Source organism: Bombina bombina, chromosome 7, assembly GCF_027579735.1.
Source record: "Bombina bombina isolate aBomBom1 chromosome 7, aBomBom1.pri, whole genome shotgun sequence".
Taxonomy (NCBI): domain Eukaryota; kingdom Metazoa; phylum Chordata; class Amphibia; order Anura; family Bombinatoridae; genus Bombina; species Bombina bombina.
The window spans coordinates 617,796,111-617,803,081 of NC_069505.1; positions in this window are offsets into that span (position 1 = coordinate 617,796,111).

Below are 6,971 nucleotides of genomic sequence, written 5' to 3' on the forward strand. Positions count from 1 at the left end.
ACTCCAATTGTACCTCCTAGTTAGGCTTCACATATATTGCTTATACATTTCATCTGATGTGGGGCTTCCAAGCAGTGGCTATTACAAATTGACTGTTTTTTATTACATGGTCCTTAAGTGAGGCACATCCTCTGTTATTGTATGCCCTTTATCAGCGTCTATCCTTATTTATTTTGCTTCTATTCTGTTGTTGTTTTTCCTTTATCTTCACTGAACATTTGATACCAGTTAACTGTTTTACCAAAGGTCCTTAAGTGACCGTCTTTAACATTTAAGTCCCTCCCCCAAGTTTTATATCTTCATCTAGATCCATACATTTTGGGAGGCATTCCGTTTAAATTTAAAATGAAATTTTATAGCAATATGTCCACTTCGATTACTAATGATAGAGTATTTGGATAGCCATATGTCTCACATGTATTTATTATTGATGTGTTTTAGTACCAATTTATAATGTCAATCAAATGGCCCAAGAGTCGCCTTCATGTAACTACCAAAGGCCATCATTTTACTGAGTCAGCTGTTCCAAGAGTGGCCAGAGTAGTAGTTACCTCAATGCTATTATTCTCTAGAAAAATGAGGTTTCATTTATGTTTGTCAGACCCTATTGTTGATATTTGATTATTGTTTTTAATAAGCGTGTTCCAATGTATGCAATTAGAGTACTAGTTAATTGTCTTAACCATGTAGCATTGCATTGTTTTGTTGACTACACTTTGTTTTCTCTTAGACTGAAAACAACCTGTATGCTTATTTCTATTGTAAATGGTCCTATATTATATATTGTAATATACAAAAAAAACTCAATAAAATTAAAGAAATGTTTTATGAATAGTGAAATATTATCTATGTATATAGAAATTATAGGAAGTTACATAACGATTTGCACTTTATTTAGAATTTTCTATTTTTTGTTCACAATTTCATTTTATCTGTATTTTACTGTATTACTATGTTGGAACACTAAATAAATATAATGTTACATTTTTTGAATGATTTTTAAAGTATTAAAATATTCAAGTTGATTCAATTTGTGGAAATAATTTACATCTAATTTTGATAATTTTTTATAACTGCTAATTGCTACTGCAACCTATAAATAGCTAAATTTGTGTAATTTCACAGATATACATCCGTGTACAAACACCCATACACACAGTGTCACACACTCTAACAGACACGCACACACACACATACACAAAATATACACGCACATACATATACACAAAAAGACATACACAAACACATACACACACGTGCACAAGCACAGACACATAGAGTGACTCACACATGCACACACACATACACACGCACATATACACACAGACATACACACACAGTGTCACACACACTAACAGACACGCACACACACATACACATGCAGACATACACGCAAACATAGACACACATATATATATATCAAAGTTAATTGAGGCAAACTCATACACACACACACACAAACATCCACACATACACATGCACAAACATACACACACACATGCACACAGATACACACACACATGCACAAACATACACACACGCATGCACAAACAAACACACACACACATGCACAAACATACACACACACATGCACACAGATACACACACACATGCACAAACATACACACACGCATGCACAAACAAACACACACACACATGCACACAAACACAAATAGACACACACAGGTCTTCTACATGATAGCACCTCAAGAGACTATTATAATTTTTATTTATTTTAGAGCCAAAAGGGGCGGGAAGTAAAGAAAGATGTCATCTGTATCCTAGCTGTGAGTGTAGAAACTCTGGCACTTGTTGGCAAACTCATACACAGACATAAACACACACACACAAATACACACACACGCGCCCACACTTACAAACAGTGTCACAAACATATACACAGACACATACACAAACATACATACACAAAATATACACACACATACATATACACAAAAAGACATACATACACACATACACACGCACGCACATGTGCATACACACACGTGCACAAGCACAGACACATACAGTGACACACATACACACACATATACACACAGACATACACACACACTGATACGCACGCACATATACATACACACTTGTGCACAAGCAAACAGTGTCACACACACACTAACAGACACGCATACACACTCAGAAATACACACACACATATATATATAAGTTATTTGAGTCAAACTCATATACACACATGCGCACCTCAAGAGACTATTACATTTATTTTTAAATTTTGGAGCCAGAAGGGGTGGGAGTAAAGAAAGCTGTCATTGCTCATTAGATTTTTCTTTGCATACATAGAAGATTAAATTGATAAAATATATAATCAGTGTAGAAATATATATATAAATGTAGGTATCTAATCCTCTATCTATCAGTTGTATTGTGCTTATTTATAGCAGTTTACAGGACCAGAAAACTGCAGAATATGTCACCTTTGACAATAACATAAACTAAAAAGATATGGTTTCAGTTTATATTTATGGGTAATATTAAAAATGTGATTTAAACACATAAGTTATTAAATATATAGTTTGACAGTATTTATATTTATATTAAATGGTATACATTTGCTGTTATAATTCTAACAAAACACAGAAGCATGAATATTGCGCAATAAAAATAAACAGTTATTTCTCAGCCAAAAGGGGTGGGGACTGGGGAGTAGAGAAAGTCATCAGTCTGGCCAGCTGCTTCTCTACATAATAACACAGAATGCTGGGGACGGCACAGTGAGCTGCAAACTATCAATAGTTTGTGCGGCTCTGAGCCTGGGAACAGATCCCAAATAGAGAAATAGAGAAATCTGTGGCCTAGATTTAGAGTTGGGCGGTAGCCGTGAAAACCAGCGTTAGAGGCTCCTAACTCTGGTTTTTAACGCCCTCTGGTATTTGGAGTCAGTCATTAAAGGGTCTAACGCTCACTTTCCAGCCGCGACTTTTCCATACCGCAGATCCCCTTACGTCAATTACGTATACTATCTTTTCAATGGGATCTTTCTAACGCCAGTATTTAGAGTCGTGGCTGAAGTGAGCGTTAGAAATCTAATGACAAAACTCCAGCCGCAGAAAAAAGTCAGTAGTTAAGAGCTTTTTGGGCTAACGCCGGTTCATAAAGCTCTTAACTACTGTGCTCTAAAGTACACTAACACCCATAAACTACCTATGTACCCCTAAACCGAGGTCCCCCCACATCGCCGCCACTCTATTAAATTTTTTTAACCCCTAATCTGCCAACCGCCACCTACGTTATCCTTATGTACCCCTAATCTGCTGCCCCTAACACCGCCGACCCCTATATTATATTTATTAACCCCTAATCTGCCCCCCTCAACGTCGCCTCCACCTGCCTACACTTATTAACCCCTAATCTGCCGAGCGGACCGCAACGCTACTATAATAAAGTTATTAACCCCTAATCCGCCTCACTCCCGCCTCAATAACCCTATAATAAATAGTATTAACCCCTAATCTGCCCTCCCTAACATCGCCGACACCTAACTTCAAACATTAACCCCTAATCTGCTGACCGGAGCTCACCGGTATTCTAATAAATTTTTTAACCCCTAAAGATAATTCTAACCCTAACCCTAACACCCCCCTAAGTTAAATATAATTTTATTCTAACGAAATAAATTAACTCTTATTAAATAAATTATTCCTATTTAAAGCTAAATACTTACCTGTAAAATAAACCCTAATATAGCTACAATATAAATTATAATTATATTGTAGCTATTTTAGGATTAATATTTATTTTACAGGCAACTTTGTATTTATTTTAACCAGGTACAATAGCTATTAAATAGTTAATAACTATTTAATAGTTACCTAGTTAAAATAATTACAAAATCACCTGTAAAATAAATCCTAACCTAAGTTACAATTAAACCTAACACTACACTATCAATAAATTAATTAAATAAAATACCTACAATTATCTACAATTAAACCTAACACTACACTATCAATAAATTAATTAAATACAATATCTACAAATAAATACAATGAAATAAACTAACTAAAGTACAAAAAATAAAAAAGAACTAAGTTACAAAAAATAAAAAAATATTTACAAACAATAGAAAAATATTACAACAATTTTAAACTAATTACACCTACTCTAAGCCCCCTAATAAAATAACAAAGACCCCCAAAATAAAAAAAATGCCCTACCCTATTCTAAATTAAAAAAGTTCAAAGCTCTTTTACCTTACCAGCCCTGAACAGGGCCCTTTGCGGGGCATGCCCCAAATAATTCAGCTCTTTTGCCTGTAAAAAAAAACATACAATACCCCCCCCCCAACATTACAACCCACCACCCACATACCCCTAATTTAACCCAAACCCCCCTTAAATAAACCTAACACTAAGCCCCTGAAGATCTTCCTACCTTGTCTTCACCATGCCAGGTTCACCGATCGGTCCAGAGTCTTGATCCAAGCCCAAGCGGGGGGCTGAAGAGTGACGTCCATCCTCGGGCTGAAGTCTGGATCCAAGCGGCGGCTGAAGAAATCCATCATCGGGCTGAAGTCGGAAGTCCATCATCGGGATGAAGTCTTCTATCAAGCCGCATCTTCAATCTTCTTTCTTCTGGAGCGGAGCGGAGCCATCTTCTTTCCAACCGACGCGGATCCAACCTCTTCAACCGACGCCTACTCGCCGAATGAAGGTTCCTTTAAGGGACGTCATCCAAGATGGCGTCCCTCGAATTCCGATTGGCTGATAGGATTCTATCAGCCAATCGGAATTAAGGTAGGAAAATTCTGATTGGCTGATGGAATCAGCCAATCAGAATCAAGTTCAATCCGATTGGCTGATCCGATCAGCCAATCAGATTGAGCTCGCATTCTATTGGCTGATCGGAACAGCCAATAGAATGCGAGCTCAATCTGATTGGCTGATTGGATCAGCCAATCGGATTGAACTTGATTCTGATTGGCTGATTCCATCAGCCAATCAGAATTTTCCTACCTTAATTCCGATTGGCTGATAGAATCCTATCAGCCAATCGGAATTCGAGGGACGCCATCTTGGATGACGTCCCTTAAAGGAACCGTCATTCGTCGGGAAGTCGTCGGTGAAGATGGATGTTCCGCGTCGGCGGGATGAACATGGATCCGGAAGAAAGAAGATTGAAGATGCCGCTTGATAGAAGACTTCAGCCGGATCATGGACCTCTTCAGCTCCCGCTTGGATGAAGACTTCAGTCGGATCATGGACCTCTTCAGCCCCCCGCTTGGGCTTGGATCAAGACATCGGAGGAGCTCTTCTGGATCGATCGGTGAACCCGGCGTGGTGAAGATAAGGTAGGAAGATCTTCAGGGGCTTAGTGTTAGGTTTATTTAAGGGGGGTTTGGGTTAGATTAGGGGTATGTGGGAGGTGGGTTGTAATGTTGGGGGGGGTATTGTATGTTTTTTTTTACAGGCAAAAGAGCTGAATTTTTTGGGGCATGCCCCGCAAAGGGCCCTTTTAAGGGCTGGTAAGGTAAAAGAGCTTTGAACTTTTGTAATTTAGAATAGGGTAGGGCATTTTTTTATTTTGGGGGTCTTTGTTATTTTATTAGGGGGCTTAGAGTAGGTGTAATTAGTTTAAAATTGTTGTAATTTTTTTCTAATGTTTGTAAATATTTTTTTATTTTTTGTAACTTAGTTCTTTTTTATTTTTTGTACTTTAGTTAGTTTATTTCATTGTATTTATTTGTAGGAATTGTATTTAATTTATTTATTGATAGTGTAGTGTTAGGTTTAATTGTAGATAATTGTAGGTATTTTATTTAATTAATTTATTGATAGTGTAGTGTTAGGTTTAATTGTAACTTAGGTTAGGATTTATTTTACAGGTAATTTTGTTATTATTTTAACTAGGTAACTATTAAATAGTTATTAACTATTTAATAGCTATTGTACCTGGTTAAAATAATTACAAAGTTGCCTGTAAAATAAATATTAATCCTAAAATAGCTACAATGTAATTGTATATTAGGGTTTATTTTACAGGTAAGTATTTAGCTTTAAATAGGAATAAGTTATTTAATAAGAGTTATATGTAATTATAATTTATATTGTAGCTATATTAGGGTTTATTTTACAGGTAAGTATTTAGCTTTAAATAGGAATAAGTTATTTAATAAGAGTTATTTTATTTCGTTAGAATAAAATTATATTTAACTTAGGGGGGTGTTAGGGTTAGGGTTAGAATTAGCTTTAGGGGTTAAAAAATTTATTAGAGTAGCGGTGAGCTCCGATCGGCAGATTAGGGGTTAATACTTGAAGTTAGGTGTCGGCGATGTTAGGGAGGGCAGATTAGGGGTTAATACTATTTATTATAGGGTTATTGAGGCGGGAGTGAGGCGGATTAGGGGTTAATACATTTATTATAGTAGCGCTCAGGTCCGGTCGGCAGATTAGGGGTTAATAAGTGTAGTTAGGTGAAGGCGACGTTGGGGGCAGCAGATTAGGGGTTAATAAATATAATATAGGGGTCGGCGGTGTTAGGGGCAGCAGATTAGGGGTACATAGGGATAGCGTAGGTGGCGGGGGTGTACGGAGCGGCAGATTAGGGGTTAAAAATAATATGCAGGGGTCAGCGATAGCGGGGGTGGCAGAGTAGGGGTTAATAAGTGTAAGGTTAGGGGTGTTTAGACTCGGGGTTCATGTTAGGGTGTTAGGTGCAGACGTAGGAAGTGTTTCCCCATAGGAAACAATGGGGCTGCGTTAGGAGCTGAACGCTGCATTTTTGCAGGTGTTAGGTTTTTTTTCAGCTCAAACAGCCCCATTGTTTCCTATGGGGGAATCGTGCACGAGCACGTTTTTGAGGCTGGCCGCGTCCGTAAGCACCGCTGGTATCTAGAGTTGCAGTGGCGTTAAATTATGCTCTACGCTCCCTTTTTGGAGCCTAACGCACTGAAAACCCTGCCATTCTGTTAACTCTAAATACCAGCGGTATTTAAA